General features: G+C 40.4%; 1 protein-coding gene, 1 long non-coding RNA gene and 5 other non-coding genes across 7 annotated transcripts in view; 2 read left to right on the forward strand and 5 right to left on the reverse strand.

The window, feature by feature from the left end:
- Positions 1-24,451, forward strand: part of LOC101882744 (NLR family CARD domain-containing protein 3-like) — a 297,907-nt gene that overhangs the window by 212,775 nt on the left and 60,681 nt on the right. The window lies entirely within an intron of this gene.
- LOC137491207 (uncharacterized) lies at positions 5,207-15,121 on the forward strand. The gene is made up of 22 exons (NR_200063.1): positions 5,207-5,722; positions 6,443-6,794; positions 7,095-9,116; positions 9,233-9,372; positions 9,515-9,719; positions 9,800-9,904; positions 10,243-10,433; positions 10,599-10,740; positions 10,998-11,630; positions 11,764-11,853; positions 11,993-12,052; positions 12,149-12,249; positions 12,381-12,500; positions 12,581-12,628; positions 13,458-13,518; positions 13,656-13,706; positions 13,853-13,897; positions 13,972-14,033; positions 14,185-14,237; positions 14,317-14,357; positions 14,453-14,606; positions 14,822-15,121. It is a non-coding gene; the product is annotated as an uncharacterized LOC137491207 (long non-coding RNA).
- Positions 17,111-17,274, reverse strand: LOC137494297 (U1 spliceosomal RNA). Its single transcript, XR_015485266.1, has one exon. It is a non-coding gene; the product is annotated as a U1 spliceosomal RNA (small nuclear RNA).
- On the reverse strand, positions 18,659-18,822 carry LOC137494296 (U1 spliceosomal RNA). Its single transcript, XR_015485213.1, has one exon. It is a non-coding gene; the product is annotated as a U1 spliceosomal RNA (small nuclear RNA).
- LOC137494206 (U1 spliceosomal RNA) lies at positions 20,213-20,376 on the reverse strand. Its single transcript, XR_015485278.1, has one exon. It is a non-coding gene; the product is annotated as a U1 spliceosomal RNA (small nuclear RNA).
- Positions 21,762-21,925, reverse strand: LOC137494295 (U1 spliceosomal RNA). The gene has a single exon (XR_015485289.1). It is a non-coding gene; the product is annotated as a U1 spliceosomal RNA (small nuclear RNA).
- On the reverse strand, positions 23,311-23,474 carry LOC137494294 (U1 spliceosomal RNA). The gene has a single exon (XR_015485330.1). It is a non-coding gene; the product is annotated as a U1 spliceosomal RNA (small nuclear RNA).

The raw sequence follows: 24,451 nt of genomic DNA on the forward strand, positions 1-24,451 counted from the left end.
TTTTTTCATTTTTCGAGATTTTTTCATTTTTCGAGATTTTTCAAGATTTTTCAAGATTTTTTCATTTTTCGAGATTTTTCAAGATTTTTTCATTTATCGAGATTTTTCAAGATTTTTCAAGATTTTTTCATTTTTCGAGATTTTTCAAGATTTTTCAAGATTTTTTCTTTTATCGAGATTTTTCAAGATTTTTTCATTTATCGAGATTTTTCAAGATTTTTTCATTTATCGAGATTTTTCAAGATTTTTTCATTTTTCGAGATTTTTCGAGATTTTTTCATTTATCGAGATTTTTCAAGATTTTTCAAGATTTTTTCATTTTTCGAGATTTTTCAAGATTTTTTCATTTATCGAGATTTTTCGAGATTTTTCAAGATTTTTCAAGATTTTTCAAGATTTTTTCATTTTTCGAGATTTTTCAAGATTTTTCAAGATTTTTTCTTTTATCGAGATTTTTCAAGATTTTTTCATTTTTCGAGATTTTTCAAGATTTTTTCATTTTTCGAGATTTTTCAAGATTTTTTCATTTATCGAGATTTTTCAAGATTTTTTCTTTTTTCGAGATTTTTCGAGATTTTTCAAGATTTTTTCATTTATCGAGATTTTTCAAGATTTTTTCATTTTTCGAGATTTTTCAAGATTTTTTCATTTTTCGAGATTTTTCAAGATTTTTCAAGATTTTTTCATTTTTCGAGATTTTTCAAGATTTTTCAAGATTTTTCAAGATTTTTTCATTTTTCGAGATTTTTCAAGATTTTTCAAGATTTTTTCTTTTATCGAGATTTTTCAAGATTTTTTCATTTATCGAGATTTTTCAAGATTTTTTCATTTATCGAGATTTTTCAAGATTTTTTCATTTTTCGAGATTTTTCAAGATTTTTTCATTTATCGAGATTTTTCAAGATTTTTTCATTTTTCGAGATTTTTCAAGATTTTTCAAGATTTTTTCATTTTTCGAGATTTTTTCATTTTTCGAGATTTTTTCATTTTTCGAGATTTTTCAAGATTTTTCAAGATTTTTTCATTTTTCGAGATTTTTCAAGATTTTTTCATTTATCGAGATTTTTCAAGATTTTTCAAGATTTTTTCATTTTTCGAGATTTTTCAAGATTTTTCAAGATTTTTTCTTTTATCGAGATTTTTCAAGATTTTTTCATTTATCGAGATTTTTCAAGATTTTTTCATTTATCGAGATTTTTCAAGATTTTTTCATTTTTCGAGATTTTTCGAGATTTTTTCATTTATCGAGATTTTTCAAGATTTTTCAAGATTTTTTCATTTTTCGAGATTTTTCAAGATTTTTTCATTTATCGAGATTTTTCGAGATTTTTCAAGATTTTTCAAGATTTTTCAAGATTTTTTCATTTTTCGAGATTTTTCAAGATTTTTCAAGATTTTTTCTTTTATCGAGATTTTTCAAGATTTTTTTCATTTTTCAAGATTTTTTCATTTTTCAAGATTTTTCAAGATTTTTTCATTTTTCAAGATTTTTCGAGATTTTTCAAGATTTTTTCATTTTTCAAGATTTTTTCATTTTTCAAGATTTTTCAAGATTTTTTCATTTTTCAAGATTTTTTCATTTTTCAAGATTTTTCAAGATTTTTTTCATTTTTCAAGATTTTTTCATTTTTCAAGATTTTTTCATTTTTCAAGATTTTTCAAGATTTTTTCATTTTTCAAGATTTTTCGAGATTTTTCAAGATTTTTTCATTTTTCAAGATTTTTCGAGATTTTTCAAGATTTTTTTCATTTTTCAAGATTTCATTCATTTTTTCGAGATTTTTCAAGATTTTTTCATTTTTCAAGATTTTTCGAGATTTTTCAAGATTTTTCATTTTTCAAGATTTTTCAAGATTTTTCAAGATGTTTCAAGATTTTTTCATTTTTCAAGATTTTTCGAGATTTTTCAAGATTTTTCATTTTTCAAGATTTTTCGAGATTTTTCAAGATTTTTCAAGATGTTTCAAGATTTTTTCATTTTTCAAGATTTTTCGAGATTTTTCAAGATTTTTTTCATTTTTCAAGATTTTTTCATTTTTCAAGATTTTTTCATTTTTCAAGATTTTTCAAGATTTTTTCATTTTTCAAGATTTTTCGAGATTTTTCAAGATTTTTTCATTTTTCAAGATTTTTCGAGATTTTTCAAGATTTTTTTCATTTTTCAAGATTTCATTCATTTTTTCGAGATTTTTCAAGATTTTTTCATTTTTCAAGATTTTTCGAGATTTTTCAAGATTTTTCATTTTTCAAGATTTTTCAAGATTTTTCAAGATGTTTCAAGATTTTTTCATTTTTCAAGATTTTTCGAGATTTTTCAAGATTTTTCATTTTTCAAGATTTTTCGAGATTTTTCAAGATGTTTCAAGATTTTTTCATTTTTCAAGATTTTTCGAGATTTTTCAAGATTTTTTCATTTTTCAAGATTTTTCGAGATTTTTCAAGATTTTTCAAGATGTTTCAAGATTTTTTCATTTTTCAAGATTTTTCGAGATTTTTCAAGATTTTTTCATTTTTCAAGATTTTTCGAGATTTTTTCATTTTTCGAGATTTTTCAAGATTTTTTCATTTTTCGAGATTTTTCAAGATTTTTTCATTTTTCGAGATTTTTCAAGATTTTTTCATTTTTCGAGATTTTTCAAGATTTTTTCATTTTTCTTGATTTTTCGAGATTTTTTCATTTTTCTTGATTTTTCTTGATTTTTCAAGATTTTTTCATTTTTCGAGATTTTTCAAGATTTTTCAAGATTTTTTCATTTTTCGAGATTTTTCAAGATTTTTCAAGATTTTTTCATTTTTCGAGATTTTTCAAGATTTTTCAAGATTTTTTCATTTTTCGAGATTTTTCAAGATTTTTCAAGATTTTTTCATTTTTCGAGATTTTTCAAGATTTTTCAAGATTTTTCAAGATTTTTTCATTTTTCGAGATTTTTCAAGATTTTTCAAGATTTTTTCTTTTATCGAGATTTTTCAAGATTTTTTCATTTATCGAGATTTTTCAAGATTTTTTCTTTTATCGAGATTTTTCAAGATTTTTTCATTTATCGAGATTTTTCAAGATTTTTTCATTTATCGAGATTTTTCAAGATTTTTTCATTTTTCGAGATTTTTCAAGATTTTTTCATTTTTCTTGATTTTTCGAGATTTTTTCATTTTTCTTGATTTATCGAGATTTTTCAAGATTTTTTCATTTTTCGAGATTTTTCAAGATATTTTCATTTATCGAGATTTTTCAAGATTTTTCAAGATTTTTTCATTTTTCGAGATTTTTCAAGATTTTTCAAGATTTTTTCATTTTTCGAGATTTTTCAAGATTTTTCAAGATTTTTTCTTTTATCGAGATTTTTCAAGATTTTTTCATTTATCGAGATTTTTCAAGATTTTTTCATTTTTCGAGATTTTTCAAGATTTTTTCATTTTTCGAGATTTTTCAAGATTTTTTCATTTTTCGAGATTTTTCAAGATTTTTCAAGATTTTTTCATTTTTCTTGATTTTTCAAGATTTTTTCTTTTTTCGAGATTTTTTCGAGATTTTTCAAGATTTTTTCATTTTTCAAGATTTTTCAAGATTTTTTCATTTTTTCATTTTTCGAGATTTTTCAAGATTTTCGAGAATTTTCTAGATTTTTTCATTTTTCTAGTTTTTTCAAGATTTTTTCATTTATCGAGATTTTTCGAGATTTTTCAAGATTTTTCAAGATTTTTCAAGATTTTTTCATTTTTCGAGATTTTTCAAGATTTTTTCTTTTATCGAGATTTTTCAAGATTTTTTCATTTATCGAGATTTTTCAAGATTTTTTCATTTTTCGAGATTTTTCAAGATTTTTTCATTTTTCGAGATTTTTCGAGATTTTTCAAGATTTTTCAAGATTTTTTCATTTTTGGAGATTTTTCGAGATTTTTTCATTTTTCTTGATTTTTCAAGATTTTTTCATTTTTCTTGATTTTTCGAGATTTTTTCATTTTTCTTGATTTTTCAAGATTTTTCAAGATTTTTCAAGATTTTTTCATTTTTCTTGATTTTTCAAGATTTTTTCATTTTTCGAGATTTTTCAAGATTTTTCGAGATTTTTCAAGATTTTTCGAGATTTTTCAAGATTTTTTCTTTTATCGAGATTTTTCAAGATTTTTTCATTTATCGAGATTTTTCAAGATTTTTTCATTTTTCGAGATTTTTCAAGATTTTTTCATTTTTCGAGATTTTTCGAGATTTTTCAAGATTTTTCAAGATTTTTTCATTTTTGGAGATTTTTCGAGATTTTTTCATTTTTCTTGATTTTTCAAGATTTTTTCATTTTTCTTGATTTTTCGAGATTTTTTCATTTTTCTTGATTTTTCAAGATTTTTCAAGATTTTTCAAGATTTTTTCATTTTTCTTGATTTTTCAAGATTTTTTCATTTTTCGAGATTTTTCAAGATTTTTCGAGATTTTTCAAGATTTTTCAAGATTTTTCAAGATTTTTTCATTTTTCGAGATTTTTCGAGATTTTTTCATTTTTCTTGATTTTTCAAGATTTTTTCATTTTTCTTGATTTTTCGAGATTTTTTCATTTTTCTTGATTTTTCTTGATTTTTCAAGATTTTTTCATTTTTCGAGATTTTTCAAGATTTTTCAAGATTTTTTCATTTTTCGAGATTTTTCAAGATTTTTCAAGATTTTTTCATTTTTCGAGATTTTTCAAGATTTTTCAAGATTTTTTCATTTTTCGAGATTTTTCAAGATTTTTCAAGATTTTTTCATTTTTCGAGATTTTTCAAGATTTTTCAAGATTTTTTCTTTTATCGAGATTTTTCAAGATTTTTTCATTTTTCGCGATTTTTCGAGATTTTTCAAGATTTTTCAAGATTTTTTCATTTTTCTTGATTTTTCAAGATTTTTTCATTTTTCTTGATTTTTCGAGATTTTTTCATTTTTCTTGATTTTTCAAGATTTTTCAAGATTTTTCAAGATTTTTTCATTTTTCGAGATTTTTCAAGATTTTTCAAGATTTTTCAAGATTTTTCAAGATTTTTTCATTTTTCGAGATTTTTCGAGATTTTTCAAGATTTTTTCATTTTTCGAGATTTTTCAAGATTTTTTCATTTTTCAAGATTTTTTCTTTTTCGAGAATTTTCTTGATTTTTCGAGATTTTTTCTTTTTTCAAGATTTTTTCATTTTTCGAGAATTTTCTAGATTTTTCTTGATTTTCTCCTGCTTTGCTGCGGTTCGGACCGCCTTTGCCTAGAGCTCCGTGCTTTGCACTCTTGCCTTGTATATTTTGTGTCCTGTTTTCTTACGTCAGCCTATCAGCACACAAAGAACTTCACTAACAAAAGCGGAAGCGCTAACGAAACAACCTCCCGCTGCAAGCACCTTACATTCCTGAGAAGGGAAACCACCGACGGCTGGCTGCGAAATTGCCTCTGGTTCAGATTGGTTTAGAACCGTCCCTCTGCCCAAAACGCCACAGACGTCTGCAAAAGATTGCAGTTCTTGAAACAAAGTTACCTCTGATCCGAGCAGAAGCGTTCGCTTACTTAACGGCAGATAAAATGATGACCTTTCACACGGTCTGCATTCGTTCCGTCAGTAACGACGAGCGCGAACGCAGTCCCCCACTACCAGAAATTATGCAATCGAGAATGCATAAGAAATGCATAAGAAATAATGGGCGGGGCTGAACATGCCGCTCTGCCTATTCAGTTGACGTAACGTATGCTTTCATTTCCGGTTTTCATCACATGGTGAGTACACGTCTTATGTTAGTACACATTACAAGCTACGTATTATGTGTAATTATTTAATTTAAATCCTTTATACATGTGATGTTAAGTTTTAAAGCCTTGTAAAAAACAAATGGTTGCTGTGTTAGTTGGCGTTTTCCAGGTAGATAGTATTGAGGTAAAGTTGGTTTTATGTTTGCATATTCGGACGTCCTCTTTAATGATATAACTGAATTTCAGAAAAATATTATTTACAAATTCTAAATCGGGAAGTCTTATTAACAGCCACCGGCTATCAAAGTAGCCTACACCATTGTTCACGGTCAATTAAACAGTGCTAATGTTGTTTTCAAGTTATACTAACTTGTCATTTCAGCCGACCCCGCAATCATACGGGCCAAAGAAAAAGAAGAAGACTAACTTGTCATTTCATACAGAATATTCAAAACAGCTTGGCAAACAATATAAGGACTGTGTCATCAGTTGTAGCTGAACAAATGTGCGAATATAAAATCAGCTTTACCTCAGTTTGGTAAATGCAGTCCATCACATATGAAGTTTATTGATATCAAAGATATGAACAAAATATAAATTTGTTTGGGATTCCTTCTATGAATTAAATCCATTCAATGGATTGTTCTCTAATTTACATATGTTACTCTGATAATGTTACTGCTAAATATGTGCAATATAAATTGTTTGATTCCTAACCTATTGATCTGTGCTACCTTCTGTTTGCAGATCCCTGTCATTGATATATTCGTCCTTACAATTCTTGTGGAGTACATTTTTTACTTCAGTACTTTCTTTCTTTTTGTTTTGATTTATTTATTTATTTTGCTGTTAATTATTTTTTACATTTGTTTACAACTTTTTATTTGTATTTTCTTTTATCCTTACTTCATAACCCAACGGCTCTTTTAAGAGCCATTTCCCCTTGCAAATATGCATAAAACCGTGCTATGCAAGGACGAATGCGAGCAGTATTTAAAAAACTGCAGTGACAAGTGCCCATTCTGCTCATACACTAGTATGCCACAAATAATGCTTTATCACATAAAAAATCACTTACAGAGGGCAGTACAACATCATGGTGAGTTTAAAGGTTTTGCTTTCATCACTTTAGTTTAATTTGATGTCAAACTAGCCAATATTGCAAAGTGTATTTTCTTTTGCATTTTTATTTGTAATCATTATTATTTTTATGTTGAGGCTCAGGCAAACTTTATTTTCTACGTAACGTGAACCATCATGCTTCATAAATCTTGGGTCTTTGTTGCTCAAATAATAAAAAATGTGCTTGTCATTCAACTGTCCAAAGGCCAGAGTGAGACGCAAGTAAGGTTTATTGTATGCAATTTAAAAAATATGTTTGTTTTTTTTTCTATTTCAGATTTTACCATTGTAAAATGTGGTTTAAAATGTAGAAAAAAATCCCACTTTCACTGCTGCTATTGTTCAGTGATTGTGTTAACTCGGGAAAATATACTAAACCACATTGCCAGACAGCATGCCTTTTCAACCCATCCTCAGACATCAGCTGTGCTGCAGACCAAGCCTGGGTCATCATCTGTCCAGGATTCACAACCTCAGTCATCGTCTACCCAGCAGACACAGCCACAGGTGACCTCTGCCATGCAGGCACAGCCTCAGTCATCTGCCCAGCAGACACAGCCCCAGATGACATCCGTCAGGCAGGCACAGCCTCAGTCATCTGCCCAGCAGACACAGCCCCAGATGACATCCGTCAGGCAGGCACAGCCTCAGTCATCTGCCCAGCAGACACAGCCCCAGATGACATCCGTCAGGCAGGCACAGTGTCAGTCATCTGCCCAGCAGACACAGCCCCAGATGACATCCGTCAGGCAGGCACAGTGTCAGTCATCTGCCCAGCAGACACAGCCCCAGATGACATCCGTCAGGCAGGCACAGCCTCAGTCATCTGCCCAGCAGACACAGCCCCAGATGACATCCGTCAGGCAGGCACAGCCTCCGTCATCTGCCCAGCAGACACAGCCCCAGATGACATCCGTCAGGCAGGCACAGCCTCAGTCATCTGCCCAGCAGACACAGCCCCAGATGACATCCGTCAGGCAGGCACAGCCTCAGTCATCTGCCCAGCAGACACAGCCCCAGATGACATCCGTCAGGCAGGCACAGCCTCCGTCATCTGCCCAGCAGACACAGCCCCAGATGACATCCGTCAGGCAGGCACAGCCTCAGTCATCTGCCCAGCAGACACAGCCCCAGATGACATCCGTCAGGCAGGCACAGCCTCCGTCATCTGCCCAGCAGACACAGCCCCAGGTGACATCCGTCAGGCAGGCACAGTGTCAGTCATCTGCCCAGCAGACACAGCCCCAGATGACATCTGTCAAGCAGAAACAGGCTCAGTCACCTTCTGTCCACCCTTTGCAGTCACTCCCAAAATTGTCAGCAAAGAAGACTGCCACTTGCAGCCAATGTAATGTAACACTTCTGGCCAAAAATCTACGAACTCACATTCAAAGACAACATACTGACAGAGTAAATGCAATGACTCCTGAGAAGCACTTGAGATCTCAGTGCATCGATGGAAAAATTGGCATTTTTGCTGTTGAAAAGGCATTTCATGGTCAAGCAATACCCATACATGTAATAAAAAATACATGGGGCCCAAACTTTCGTTCAGCATGTGAACTTGACCAGTGCATTTCAAATGCTGAATACGCACACATAACTGGGATCTTACCATTTGAGTGCTGCCATGTACAGTCATTGTGTTTTTGTAAACAAATTGAAGAATCCAATTTTGCACTGACAGAAAACAGTCTCTCTCAGCTGGTGCAGGAAAAGTGGTTTGGTGAAGCAAGGAAAATCCAACTGTTAAAGTTGCAGCGGGAAGCAAATGTTGCGGAGACACCTTTGTCTTTCCATGTCACAGTTGGAAGTTCATCAACAAAATGTTTCATTTCTGTGTTTGAACCAACAGTGTCCTATTACAGTAGAATGGGAAGGGTCATGGTGACTTATGATAAAAAGAAAAATAACTGGCATTGTCCTTGTGCCAAGCCTCGTCAATCCTGTATTCACAAAGCCACAGCAAAGTGGCATCTTTTCCAGACAATACCACAGCTCTTCAAAAGACTTAAGTGCTCAGAAGTTTCCAACACTGTTCATGAAGATGATGATGCCTGCTGTCATGATTCATATCCCCCTAACTCTGCTACAGTCAAAAAAATGATGGAAGACATGCTTGAACATAAGAAAATTCCAGTGAAACTCCAACAAGACATCCTGCAAAAATCAAAGCATGCTTTTCCAAAACATCTTGTGCCTGAGGAGGTTGAATGCAGACTATGCAAGGGAGTTTTGAGTGACCCTGTTTTGATAACTTGTCGGGCAAAGATAGTCTCATTCAATGGACTGATTCAGGGTATGGCAGTTTTATTGTTTCAATAGATACTGTAATGTGACTTGCATTTATTTAGAATTTTTCTTTATCAGTTTACAAATGTATATAAATCTGTTCAAATCCTTTTTTTTTTTCAGGTGTGTCAACCTACTACAAGTTGTGCCATAAATGCAATCACATATACAGATACCAAGAATGGCAAGATGGTTTGCACAACTTCAATGATCATGTAATCCTCACCCTACACTTATGTTTGGTTTTGAGAAATTCTCTACAGGTACAATATCAGCAATAATGCCTGCTTTTTCACTATAACTTGTTCTTTAACAAAAATTCTAATAATAGAAATGTTGATGAGGGCTTTTATTATATATTTATTTAACCATGCATGCTTGCATATATATGCTTCTTCTTTTCAGAATCACACAGCTGTTGGTAGGGTTGTGCGAATAATTGAAGCCACAGAGGGAGAGTCCTTGCCTAAAGGTGACCTAATCATGCAGGCGTATCTGCACTTTGAAGCTTTGTGTGATTTGGACTACATGTACTCCTGTGTGTCCTGTGGATACAGTCCAAGTACTGTGATTATGGACCTTCATAAAAAAGGAGTGTTTAGCATCCCAGGTAAACGCTGGTTTCAGTTGGAGTTGTTTTGTTGCTTTTTTTAATTCATAATTCACATATTTTGATTTGTTCCTTTACAGTGAGTGAAATTCCATCTCCACCTCTGGATTATGATGGTCATGTTGACATAGAGCAATTTTGGAATGCAGTGGCAATGGATGTGATAAGCAGAGGGTTTTATCCAAGTAAGTTTTGATTTGTTTTGGTATGCAAATATTGCTGCATGATAGAATGAAGATTGGTATCATGATATGTCCTTTTGCAGTGTTTTCTAAACGCCCACACACTATAGTTTTCTGTCATTTTTCTTTTCTAACAGATTTATTATAGTGTAGGAATTAGCAGTATTTAAACTAAAAAAACTAAACCAAAAACTGAAATTGTAGTTATTTTATTTTTTAGTGTAGTGCAATGTAGTGGTCTTAAATTCATATAATAGAAGAACTGCCCACTAAGATATCAGCTTTTTAATTTTAGCTGTATGTTTAGTGTTGATGCATTAAATAGTTTTTTTTTTCTCAAGGTGGCAAAGAAAACCCATTTAAAATTTCACCGAGTTACCACTACTGGTCCCCGTGGATAGGTCCAAAAACAAGGGGATCAACCATGGTTTTAAACACCGAGAATGCAAAAGTGCATTCTCTAGATGGAGGGATTGACATGGATGTGCCCCTTACTGAGGAAAGACTTGGAGATGAGCTTCTCCACCTCAAGGTAGATTTTTGTTTAAATTGTTATGGAAGTGTTTTAGTTTTTCCAAATAAAGCCAATATTAGTAGGCTGCAAATTAATTAGTAAAAATGTCACTCTACTATTTTAAAGTACTTTTTAATTCATTTATTTTTTGCTGAACTTACTCTCAAATTTGCTTATGATTAGATTGCAGATTTGAAAAAGCTGTGTCGACAGTGTGGGGTTGATAATGTTGGTTCGAAAATGGATCTCGTCCTCAGACTTCGTGATAAAATGTCGAATAGAGTGACATACAACAAGGTGTTTGAAAAGATTTGGGGTGCTTCAGGTGAGTTACGACGTATGTAAGTGCATGTATGTGTACTGTATATGTATATATGCCCACATGTGTACAGTATATGTTAAACATTTGAAGTGGATCAAAGTTTTTTAAATTATCCTAATATATGAAAGGTTGCTGCTCAATAGTTTTAGGATAATTTATGAAAGGTTTTTGATCCACGTTAAAATGTACTATATTATTGTTGAAATGTTTTATTTAGTGTTTCAATAATTTAGTTAATTTTTTATTTTCTGTGTTTATAGGTGGTGTGGGTGTAATCATGTGTCCATGTGGGATTGTTTACTCAATCAAATTTAACCTCAGAGCTGAGAGTCCACGTGATTTCACAGACCTTCTGTTGTCATGGAAAAATTTTCCTAATGTCACAATCTATGATTACCCTCGAGGCTTAGTTGCACACACAAATAAAAGGCAACAAGAATGTCCACCTTTCCACCCATTTGAGGGCAGAGTGCAAGACCCCACCACTGAAAACATTAAACAAGCAAAAGAAGGAAAACTAAAAGTTCATCTTCCTTGGCTGGCACACAAAAAAAAACCTGCAGATCCTGACTGCCACCCTGTGACCGGTTCCTCCGAGCACTACTGTTTGTGTGACGTTTTCCATCAAAGCAATAGTAGGGACGAAAGAGATGTGCTCCGCACTATTGGTCTTGTGCCAGAGCTGGCTGGAAAAGTTAATAGCCAGCGTGCAGAGCAGCTTTTTTCAGAAGTAAAGAAAAACAACTACTTTATGAATATGTTAAGACCAGCAGCACATATTTTTCTGGCACGAAATATTCTCCACCACCGGAATCTTGCACATAACCAAAAGAAAATGGAACATTTTAATAAATTGTTCCATGGCAACCGTACTTTGGAATCTAATTTTATTGGTAAGGTCATATTTTTTTTAAATATTCTTCATACTTGTGTAAATATTTGATTAAAGTTTTAATGACTACCTCATAGGGCCACATAGTTCACAGCATTTAACCTTTTTTTTCTTATTATTTTTGTTTGTCTTAGCCCACAGATTCACGGACAAGCACGTGTTTTCTGACTTGGAGATTGTACCTGATCATGAGCCAGTGTTCAAACAGGCACCAAAGGATTTTGGTAAAAAATGGTTGTTTCTCTGTTTTTCTCCTTATTCTTCCTTCTCGTTCTTTCTCCTTTGTTGCCCTCCTTCTTCCACTTGTTGTTGTAAGAGTATTACCTTTTATACATAATGCATCAACTGTTTTTCAATCTAAAGGCACACCTCCACCCTCGGTTAAGACTGATAAGAGATCCTTAGTGAACCAACACAACAACTGTAAGAATTTAAATTGTTTATATTTTTTCTTTCATATTGGTTGTCATTTTAAATGGGGTGTTGTTGCTAATTATTTAAATTTTATATATTTTGTAGTGCCTGTTCAAACTTCCATTGGGAGTATTTTCACTCTGGAATGTGTGCAGCCAAACAAGGCATGCTGGACACAGCCACCCAGTCCAGTCCAGCTGGAGAAGGTTAGATTTATATATCATGAAACATGTTTATTCATTAGACGATCATTAAAAATACTTTAACTAAAATGCATAAAGATGAACAGTGAGAAAGATATTGTATTGCAGTATATTATAGTATGTTCTTTTCATAGTTAAACCATGCCTTACTGGAGAGAGGGCCAAAAGATGAATTCCTAGCATCTGTTGGAGGCACAGTCCTCACAAGGTTGGATTTCCAAACATTGGGACTACTTCAAGATGTAGAGGCGACAGTAAGATTCTGCAAACACATTTTGGTATATTAATACCTTAACACAAGTAGTAGAATAAATTTATCCTTGAATGATTACAGATTTTGAATGCTTGCCTTTCTGTAATAAAGGATGTTGCTGGCCTTCAGGTAATGCAAAAAATGACCTAGACCAAAAAGCTCTTTATTTAATGTAAAGGATTGTATCTGCTTATTTAATTGTATTTTAATTTATTTTCACTTAACAGGGTATAACAGTCCATGTGTTCAGTCCATATGTGACAGTGACTTGGTTGCCTCCAATGTGTGGTGACCCACTGTCTAATGTTCCTGTGAGTGTTATTGTGTGATTTGTTACTGAGGCAGTGTAGAATAAGTCATTTAGTGTTTGTGTTGTAAATACTACATTTCTTAAAAAATTCTTATGATTTTGTTTAAGGAAAACCTGGCAAGTCATGACATCATTTTACTACCTTCTTGGACGAGCAATCACTGGATGATCTGTGTATGTGTCAATATAATACATAATGTCAAGTAAATAAATAGAAAATATAAAACTCTTCCACTTATTTTAGATATAAAACCTGAAAAGTAAGGATTCAGTTCATGAAATGTAATGTTAAAGTTGCACTGTCATAGATCATGAAGCCAAAAAAAAGGGAGATCTATTGGCTTGATTCCCTCTCTGGACGAGGCTTCAGTGATACACGCTACTTGAGCAGTTACAGGTTTATGAGTGAAAAGTTCAGAGTTCGGGATAATGGTAGTTCTGTTTTAAACCACATATCCCCGTTTTTGTTTATTTTTGTTCACTTTTTTCCTCTTTGTTCAGATTTATCTATCTTTATATGTTCATTGATGTTCTTTTAATCAGTCCCATCTGAATGTCTGACGGACTGTAGGCCCTGTGATGTAAGAGCTTTCAATTTAAATGTTTAATGTTTTGTATGTTTGTTTCTTTTAATATTGTTCTCTACAGAAAACTAGCACAGCATGTATGTTCAGACACATGGGATGAGTACAGTGCTGATGAAATTCCAGTAAGATTCACCCATAAACATTGTTCCTTAACTACTGTTAATGTTTTGTTTTCACTTTATTTTGTCTTTTTTTTTTTTTTTTTACTAATTGTTGTTGTTAATGGTGGGGTTCTTTTTGTTTTTTTTTGTATTACCAGGGCATTCCCAAACAACACTGCTCAAATAACTGTGGAGTGTTTGTGTTGATGGTAAGTAATAAAAAAAAAAGTTTATTTAAAAACTTATTTAATGTTTGCATATGCTGTTTTGTTGCTTGGAATAATTACAAAACAAATATGCTATTTTAGTATGCAACTGTACATCTGCTCTAATGTGCTGTTTATTTATGTTGTAGTATGCTCTATACATTGTGATGGAGGGGCATTTTGATTTTGATGAGGTAAAGTTTGTTTTCTAGGGTTTTTTTGTTGTTAATATTACTTGGCATTAGTTTATCTGTTCTTTATTTTCCAGTCTGACATGCACGTGCTAAGACACTGGTGGTGCATAGTTTTGCTGACAAACTACCCCTTGAAGTAAGTTAGGTCTCTTGAATGTAAAATGTTTTCAGTTTATCAGTGAACCTTTAGCCTAGCAATTTTACATAAAACTTAAAAAAATTTTGAATAAAAAATGCATAACATTTTTACATTAATCTTAGTTTTTTTTTTTTTTAAACATTTTTAGGTCAGATGCTGAAAGAAAAAGCCTCAGAAAAAGAATGAGAACGCAGAGAGCAGGTATGGTTTACACTGGTATTTTTAATGGTACAATCAGCAGAAATATGTTTCTAAATTTTTTTTATTATTGTTCATTTAGAGGCAATCGACCCCGTCCCAGCTGACGATTATCTGACCACGGTATGCCTTGTAGAAACATCTTTAACTCTGAGTTTTATTTTAATATACATATGTTAAGCGGCAATTTGGCGATATTGTCGGCTATTTTTGTACAGATGCCTCCTGAGATCCTGCGGCAAATCCTTTTGAAGGTCATCACAGAGGATGGTGATGTGGCTTTCCTGCGCCTCTCCTTGACGTGCAGGATCTTCAAAGAAATAGTTAGCAATGCTAAATTCAGGGAGCAGGCTCACTACATCTGGCTGGACAGTAAGTTATTTATAAACAAATCTTTATAAATAGTGACTAAGGAAAGTGCTTGGCATATTCCATATTTGTTTCTATTCATCTCTGTCCGTCTGTCTGTCTGTGTGTACACATGATAAAGAATATAGAGTATGCCAAACACTTTTAACAGTACTGTATTATTAGTAAAACTTTGAATTATGTTTGTGTCTTGCTAAATGTACTTGATTTTTATTCAGGTGTCATCAACTGGAGTAGGTTTTCTGAGGACTACAAAAAAGAGTTCAGAGTGCCATATTCCTTGACTGAATGCCCTGAATGTGGGGACATTTTTAAAGACTGCCCACCTGGGTATGTTGGGGATGGCAGGAAGGGAGTCCTGCGAGGATTCTACTCCACCATCGACTTCCCAGGATACTGCTCAGCAGAGTGCCACTTTAATGCTGGAGGGGAATTCCCCTATGACAATATTTAACTGTTTTTGTTTATTAAAGACAATCAAAAAACTGCTGTATCTTAAATTATTATTATTTTCTTGGTAACTTGTCAGTCTTACTGCTGTACATCTGTACACACACACACACACACACACACACACACACACACACACACACACACACACACACACACACATATATATTAAGCAGCACTAATCATAGTTCAATCGTGGTATTTGTAGAAAAATTAAATGTGGCCAAAAAACTATTATCACCAGTACTTCTGCAAAAGTAAAACTAGTTAATTTCTGTAAATGTAATCTTTCAGGAATCCTTTTTAAGAAGGAATATTTTTGCAGGAAAAATACTAATGAAATTCACCTAACTGTTTTCTTTATCTATAAAATTCATGATTTGATAATATTTTTAATTAACATTGAGACATTTAGCAGGAATAACCGCTTTTGTGTATTTTATTAACAATAAAACAATTTTCGAGAAGTTGTAAATGCATTTCCTGTTTACTGACACGACGTAGTGGCATCGACGTTATTACGTCTCTAGTAACCAATGAAATTACAGGTGGGCGGGAGTGCATGTGCAGCCCCGCCCCAATCTCCACTAACCAATAAAATTACTGGTGGGCGGGACTGCATGTGCAGCCCCGCCCCATATGCAGCCCCGCCCCAATCTGCGGGCTGCAGATGGGTGTACTTGCAAATGGCAGCCGCCGTTTTCTATCGGCCGTACTCCAGGGCGGTGATGCCCAGCCACCGAGCATGGGGAATGGGCCAGCAACCCCTGTCTCCTGACGGCGCTGTACTTGCAGCAGACGTGCCTGTGCCTGCAAACCACTCGCTAGTAACTGTGGCAACGCATGAAGAGTTTGAGCTTCCTCCAGATGCTTGCTCTGTGTTTTGTCATCAGTTGGGGCTGCCAACACATGGATTCCACCGGACGCACTCGATCTGGGGATAACAGACCCTCTATGGGGGGAGGGGAGGGGATCCTCCTGTTCTTTCTTTCTTTTCCTCCATCTGTTTTCTTTCTCTACAGATGCCGTTTTTCTCTGCTTAGTTTCTGATTTGGTCTATTTGGACATGTCGACCTCCTGCTTTGCTGCGGTTCGGACCGCCTTTGCCTAGAGCTCCGTGCTTTGCACTCTTGCCTTGTATGTTTTGTGTCCTGTTTTCTTAGGTCAGCCTATCAGCACAGTGCTCAAACGACATAGCTTGAAGAAGACGACGGGATCTACAAACGTTCCGCAAAAGAACTTCACTGACGGAAGCGGAAGCGCTAACGAAACAACCTCCCGCTGCAAGCACCTTACATTCCTGGGACGGGAAACCACCGACGGCTGGCTGCGAAATTGCCTCTGGTTCAGATTGGTTTAGAACCGTCCCTCTGCCCAAAACGCCACAGACGTCTGCAAAAGATTGCAGTTCTTGAAACAAAGTTACCTCTGATCCGAGCCGAAGCGTTCGCTTACTTAATGGCAGATAAAATGATGACCTTTCACACGGTCTGCATTCGTTCCGTCAGTAACAGCGGCAGGCCGGTAAAAATAAAATTCTGACATTCCACAGGGCACACTCGCTTGGCGGACAAAAGCCACCGGGGGCTCTCTTTGCGTGTTCCTTCACCTGGTCAAACCGCTTTGAGGGGGGACCTTTCGAGTAGTTTTCGGCGTCAGAACGGGCTCTTCTAGCGACGGGTGGGCAGGCCTTCCACAGGCGCGCGCGGCTCTACTGGAGCAAAAGAGGCTTGGCAAAGGACGAGGAAGAGAGGGAAGCGCCGCTCCAGCGAGAGGGTGCTCGCTGCAGAGCCATTTGAGGAGAGCTGAGCTCCAGCGAGGGGGAGCATGAGCTGTCGCTCCTCCTCCTGTAAGCTGTTTTAATGCGTACACCAACCCCGCCCCTAACCCTACCCCCAGTGACATCACTCGTAGAAGAAGTGCAATAAAGGTGGAGCTCAAGCTTAAGCTCCCCCTCGCTGGAGCTCAGCTCTCCTCAAATGGCTCTGCAGCGAGCACCACTTGGCTCCAGCCGGGTCCGACGCTACCGCCTGAACTCTGTCTTGAACCACTGTGCTCAGGGGAGAGCGCGAACGCAGTCCCCCACTACCAGAAATTATGCAGTCGAGATTCCCACATTTGGGGAATTCGCAGGGGTCAGCGTGGCCGGAGTGCAATGGCCAAGCCTCGCCCTGGGTGAACCACCTTCTTGATCATGGTATCTCCCCTGCCAGGTAAGTATGAGTTGCCGGGCGGCGCAAATGGCAGCCGCCGTTTTCTATCGGCCGTACTCCAGGGCGGTGATGCCCAGCCACCGAGCATGGGGAATGGGCCAGCAACCCCTGTCTCCTGACGGCGCTGTACTTGCAGCAGACGTGCCTGTGCCTGCAAACCACTCGCTAGTAACTGTGGCAACGCATGAAGAGTTTGAGCTTCCTCCAGATGCTTGCTCTGTGTTTTGTCATCAGTTGGGGCTGCCAACACATGGATTCCACCGGACGCACTCGATCTGGGGATAACAGACCCTCTATGGGGGGAGGGGAGGGGATCCTACTGTTCTTTCTTTCTTTTCCTCCATCTGTTTTCTTTCTCTACAGATGCCGTTTTTCTCTGCTTAGTTTCTGATTTGGTCTATTTGGACATGTCGACCTCCTGCTTTGCTGCGGTTCGGACCGCCTTTGCCTAGAGCTCCGTGCTTTGCACTCTTGCCTTGTATGTTTTGTGTCCTGTTTTCTTAGGTCAGCCTATCAGCACAGTGCTCAAACGACATAGCTTGAAGAAGACGACGGGATCTACAAACGTTCCGCAAAAGAACTTCACTGACGGAAGCGCTAACGAAACAACCTCCCGCTGCAAGCACCTTACATTCCTGGGACGGGAAACCACCGACGGCTGGCTGCGAAATTGCCTCTGGTTCAGATTGGTTTAGAACCGTCCCTCTGCCCAAAACGCCACAGACGTCTGCAAAAGATTGCAGTTCTTGAAACAAAGTTACCTCTGATCCGAGCCGAAGCGTTCGCTTACTTAATGGCAGATAAAATGATGACCTTTCACACGGTCTGCATTCGTTCCGTCAGTAACAGCGGCAGGCCGGTAAAAATAAAATTCTGACATTCCACAGGGCACACTCGCTTGGCGGACAAAAGCCACCGGGGGCTCTCTTTGCGTGTTCCTTCACCTGGTCAAACCGCTTTGAGGGGGGACCTTTCGAGTAGTTTTCGGCGTCAGAACGGGCTCTTCTAGCGACGGGTGGGCAGGCCTTCCACAGGCGCGCGCGGCTCTACTGGAGCAAAAGAGGCTTGGCAAAGGACGAGGAAGAGAGGGAAGCGCCGCTCCAGCGAGAGGGTGCTCGCTGCAGAGCCATTTGAGGAGAGCTGAGCTCCAGCGAGGGGGAGCATGAGCTGTCGCTCCTCCTCCTGTAAGCTGTTTTAATGCGTACACCAACCCCGCCCCTAACCCTACCCCCAGTGACATCACTCGTAGAAGAAGTGCAAAAAAGGTGGAGCTCAAGCTTAAGCTCCCCCTCGCTGGAGCTCAGCTCTCCTCAAATGGCTCTGCAGCGAGCACCACTTGGCTCCAGCCGGGTCCGACGCTACCGCCTGAACTCTGTCTTGAACCACTGTGCTCAGGGGAGAGCGCGAACGCAGTCCCCCACTACCAGAAATTATGCAGTCGAGATTCCCACATTTGGGGAATTCGCAGGGGTCAGCGTGGCCGGAGTGCAATGGCCAAGCCTCGCCCTGGGGGAACCACCTTCTTGATCATGGTATCTCCCCTGCCAGGTAAGTATGAGTTGCCGGGCGGCGCAAATGGCAGCCGCCGTTTTCTATCGGCCGTACTCCAGGGCGGTGATGCCCAGCCACCGAGCATGGGGAATGGGCCAGCAACCCCTGTCTCCTGACAGCGCTGTACTTGCAGCAGACGTGCCTGTGCCTGCAAACCACTCGCTAGTAACTGTGGCAACGCATGAAGAGTTTGAGCTTCCTCCAGATGCTTGCTCTGTGTTTTGTCATCAGTTGGGGCTGCCAACACATGGATTCCACCGGACGCACTCGATCTGGGGATAACAGACCCTCTATGGGGGGAGGGGAGGGGATCCTCCTGTTCTTTCTTTCTTTTCCTCCATCTGTTTTCTTTCTCTACAGATGCCGTTTTTCTCTGCTTAGTTTCTGATTTGGTCTATTTGGACATGTCGACCTCCTGCTTTGCTGCGGTTCGGACCGCCTTTGCCTAGAGCTCCGTGCTTTGCACTCTTGCCTTGTATGTTTTGTGTCCTGTTTTCTTACGTCAGCCTATCAGCACAGTGCTCAAACGACATAGCTTGAAGAAGACGACGGGATCTACAAACGTTCCGCAAAAGAACTTCACTGACGGAAGCGGAAGCGCTAACGAAACAACCTCCCGCTGCAAGCACCTTACATTCCTGGGACGGGAAACCACCGACGGCTGGCTGCGAAATTGCCTCTGGTTCAGATTGGTTTAGAACCGTCCCTCTGCCCAAAACGCCACAGACGTCTGCAAAAGATTGCAGTTCTTGAAACAAAGTTACCTCTGATCCGAGCCGAAGCGTTCGCTTACTTAATGGCAGATAAAATGATGACCTTTCACACGGTCTGCATTCGTTCCGTCAGTAACAGCGGCAGGCCGGTAAAAGTAAAATTCTGACATTCCACAGGGCACACTCGCTTGGCGGACAAAAGCCACCGGGGGCTCTCTTTGCGTGTTCCTTCACCTGGTCAAACCGCTTTGAGGGGGGACCTTTCGAGTAGTTTTCGGCGTCAGAACGGGCTCTTCTAGCGACGGGTGGGCAGGCCTTCCACAGGCGCGCGCGGCTCTACTGGAGCAAAAGAGGCTTGGCAAAGGACGAGGAAGAGAGGGAAGCGCCGCTCCAGCGAGAGGGTGCTCGCTGCAGAGCCATTTGAGGAGAGCTGAGCTCCAGCGAGGGGGAGCATGAGCTGTCGCTCCTCCTCCTGTAAGCTGTTTTAATGCGTACACCAACCCCGCCCCTAACCCTACCCCCAGTGACATCACTCGTAGAAGAAGTGCAAAAAAGGTGGAGCTCAAGCTTAAGCTCCCCCTCGCTGGAGCTCAGCTCTCCTCAAATGGCTCTGCAGCGAGCACCACTTGGCTCCAGCCGGGTCCGACGCTACCGCCTGAACTCTGTCTTGAACCACTGTGCTCAGGGGAGAGCGCGAACGCAGTCCCCCACTACCAGAAATTATGCAGTCGAGATTCCCACATTTGGGGAATTCGCAGGGGTCAGCGTGGCCGGAGTGCAATGGCCAAGCCTCGCCCTGGGTGAACCACCTTCTTGATCATGGTATCTCCCCTGCCAGGTAAGTATGAGTTGCCAGGCGGCGCAAATGGCAGCCGCCGTTTTCTATCGGCCGTACTCTAGGGCGGTGATGCCCAGCCACCGAGCATGGGGAATGGGCCAGCAACCCCTGTCTCCTGACGGCGCTGTACTTGCAGCAGACGTGCCTGTGCCTGCAAACCACTCGCTAGTAACTGTGGCAACGCATGAAGAGTTTGAGCTTCCTCCAGATGCTTGCTCTGTGTTTTGTCATCAGTTGGGGCTGCCAACACATGGATTCCACCGGACGCACTCGATCTGGGGATAACAGACCCTCTATGGGGGGAGGGGATCCTCCTGTTCTTTCTTTCTTTTCCTCCATCTGTTTTCTTTCTCTACAGATGCCGTTTTTCTCTGCTTAGTTTCTGATTTGGTCTATTTGGACATGTCGACCTCCTGCTTTGCTGCGGTTCGGACCGCCTTTGCCTAGAGCTCCGTGCTTTGCACTCTTGCCTTGTATGTTTTGTGTCCTGTTTTCTTAGGTCAGCCTATCAGCACAGTGCTCAAACGACATAGCTTGAAGAAGACGACGGGATCTACAAACGTTCCGCAAAAGAACTTCACTGACGGAAGCGGAAGCGCTAACGAAACAACCTCCCGCTGCAAGCACCTTACATTCCTGGGACGGGAAACCACCGACGGCTAGCTGCGAAATTGCCTCTGGTTCAGATTGGTTTAGAACCGTCCCTCTGCCCAAAACGCCACAGACGTCTGCAAAAGATTGCAGTTCTTGAAACAAAGTTACCTCTGATCCGAGCCGAAGCGTTCGCTTACTTAATGGCAGATAAAATGATGACCTTTCACACGGTCTGCATTCGTTCCGTCAGTAACAGCGGCAGGCCGGTAAAAATAAAATTCTGACATTCCACAGGGCACACTCGCTTGGCGGACAAAAGCCACCGGGGGCTCTCTTTGCGTGTTCCTTCACCTGGTCAAACCGCTTTGAGGGGGGACCTTTCGAGTAGTTTTCGGCGTCAGAACGGGCTCTTCTAGCGACGGGTGGGCAGGCCTTCCACAGGCGCGCGCGGCTCTACTGGAGCAAAAGAGGCTTGGCAAAGGACGAGGAAGAGAGGGAAGCGCCGCTCCAGCGAGAGGGTGCTCGCTGCAGAGCCATTTGAGGAGAGCTGAGCTCCAGCGAGGGGGAGCATGAGCTGTCGCTCCTCCTCCTGTAAGCTGTTTTAATGCGTACACCAACCCCGCCCCTAACCCTACCCCCAGTGACATCACTCGTAGAAGAAGTGCAAAAAAGGTGGAGCTCAAGCTTAAGCTCCCCCTCGCTGGAGCTCAGCTCTCCTCAAATGGCTCTGCAGCGAGCACCACTTGGCTCCAGCCGGGTCCGACGCTACCGCCTGAACTCTGTCTTGAACCACTGTGCTCAGGGGAGAGCGCGAACGCAGTCCCCCACTACCAGAAATTATGCAGTCGAGATTCCCACATTTGGGGAATTCGCAGGGGTCAGCGTGGCCGGAGTGCAATGGCCAAGCCTCGCCCTGGGTGAACCACCTTCTTGATCATGGTATCTCCCCTGCCAGGTAAGTATGAGTTGCCGGGCGGCGCAAATGGCAGCCGCCGTTTTCTATCGGCCGTACTCCAGGGCGGTGATGCCCAGCCACCGAGCATGGGGAATGGGCCAGCAACCCCTGTCTCCTGACGGCGCTGTACTTGCAGCAGACGTGCCTGTGCCTGCAAACCACTCGCTAGTAACTGTGGCAACGCATGAAGAGTTTGAGCTTCCTCCAGATGCTTGCTCTGTGTTTTGTCATCAGTTGGGGCTGCCAACACATGGATTCCACCGGACGCACTCGATCTGGGGATAACAGACCCTCTATGGGGGGAGGGGATCCTCCTGTTCTTTCTTTCTTTTCCTCCATCTGTTTTCTTTCTCTACAGATGCCGTTTTTCTCTGCTTAGTTTCTGATTTGGTCTATTTGGACATGTCGACCTCCTGCTTTGCTGCGGTTCGGACCGCCTTTGCCTAGAGCTCCGTGCTTTGCACTCTTGCCTTGTATGTTTTGTGTCCTGTTTTCTTAGGTCAGCCTATCAGCACAGTGCTCAAACGACATAGCTTGAAGAAGACGACGGGATCTACAAACGTTCCGCAAAAGAACTTCACTGACGGAAGCGGAAGCGCTAACGAAACAACCTCCCGCTGCAAGCACCTTACATTCCTGGGACGGGAAACCACCGACGGCTGGCTGCGAAATTGCCTCTGGTTCAGATTGGTTTAGAACCGTCCCTCTGCCCAAAACGCCACAGACGTCTGCAAAAGATTGCAGTTCTTGAAACAAAGTTACCTCTGATCCGAGCCGAAGCGTTTGCTTACTTAATGGCAGATAAAATGATGACCTTTCACACGGTCTGCATTCGTTCCGTCAGTAACAGCGGCAGGCCGGTAAAAATAAAATTCTGACATTCCACAGGGCACACTCGCTTGGCGGACAAAAGCCACCGGGGGCTCTCTTTGCGTGTTCCTTCACCTGGTCAAACCGCTTTGAGGGGGGACCTTTCGAGTAGTTTTCGGCGTCAGAACGGGCTCTTCTAGCGACGGGTGGGCAGGCCTTCCACAGGCGCGCGCGGCTCTACTGGAGCAAAAGAGGCTTGGCAAAGGACGAGGAAGAGAGGGAAGCGCCGCTCCAGCGAGAGGGTGCTCGCTGCAGAGCCATTTGAGGAGAGCTGAGCTCCAGCGAGGGGGAGCATGAGCTGTCGCTCCTCCTCCTGTAAGCTGTTTTAATGCGTACACCAACCCCGCCCCTAACCCTACCCCCAGTGACATCACTCGTAGAAGAAGTGCAAAAAAGGTGGAGCTCAAGCTTAAGCTCCCCCTCGCTGGAGCTCAGCTCTCCTCAAATGGCTCTGCAGCGAGCACCACTTGGCTCCAGCCGGGTCCGACGCTACCGCCTGAACTCTGTCTTGAACCACTGTGCTCAGGGGAGAGCGCGAACGCAGTCCCCCACTACCAGAAATTATGCAGTCGAGATTCCCACATTTGGGGAATTCGCAGGGGTCAGCGTGGCCGGAGTGCAATGGCCAAGCCTCGCCCTGGGGGAACCACCTTCTTGATCATGGTATCTCCCCTGCCAGGTAAGTATGAGTTGCCGGGCGGCGCAAATGGCAGCCGCCGTTTTCTATCGGCCGTACTCCAGGGCGGTGATGCCCAGCCACCGAGCATGGGGAATGGGCCAGCAACCCCTGTCTCCTGACGGCGCTGTACTTGCAGCAGACGTGCCTGTGCCTGCAAACCACTCGCTAGTAACTGTGGCAACGCATGAAGAGTTTGAGCTTCCTCCAGATGCTTGCTCTGTGTTTTGTCATCAGTTGGGGCTGCCAACACATGGATTCCACCGGACGCACTCGATCTGGGGATAACAGACCCTCTATGGGGGGAGGGGAGGGGATCCTCCTGTTCTTTCTTTCTTTTCCTCCATCTGTTTTCTTTCTCTACAGATGCCGTTTTTCTCTGCTTAGTTTCTGATTTGGTCTATTTGGACATGTCGACCTCCTGCTTTGCTGCGGTTCGGACCGCCTTTGCCTAGAGCTCCGTGCTTTGCACTCTTGCCTTGTATGTTTTGTGTCCTGTTTTCTTACGTCAGCCTATCAGCACAGTGCTCAAACGACATAGCTTGAAGAAGACGACGGGATCTACAAACGTTCCGCAAAAGAACTTCACTGACGGAAGCGGAAGCGCTAACGAAACAACCTCCCGCTGCAAGCACCTTACATTCCTGGGACGGGAAACCACCGACGGCTGGCTGCGAAATTGCCTCTGGTTCAGATTGGTTTAGAACCGTCCCTCTGCCCAAAACGCCACAGACGTCTGCAAAAGATTGCAGTTCTTGAAACAAAGTTACCTCTGATCCGAGCCGAAGCGTTCGCTTACTTAATGGCAGATAAAATGATGACCTTTCACACGGTCTGCATTCGTTCCGTCAGTAACAGCGGCAGGCCGGTAAAAGTAAAATTCTGACATTCCACAGGGCACACTCGCTTGGCGGACAAAAGCCACCGGGGGCTCTCTTTGCGTGTTCCTTCACCTGGTCAAACCGCTTTGAGGGGGGACCTTTCGAGT

Source organism: Danio rerio, chromosome 4 (genome assembly GCF_052040795.2).
Source record: "Danio rerio strain M-AB ecotype USA chromosome 4, GRCz13ab, whole genome shotgun sequence".
Lineage (NCBI taxonomy): Eukaryota > Metazoa > Chordata > Actinopteri > Cypriniformes > Danionidae > Danio > Danio rerio.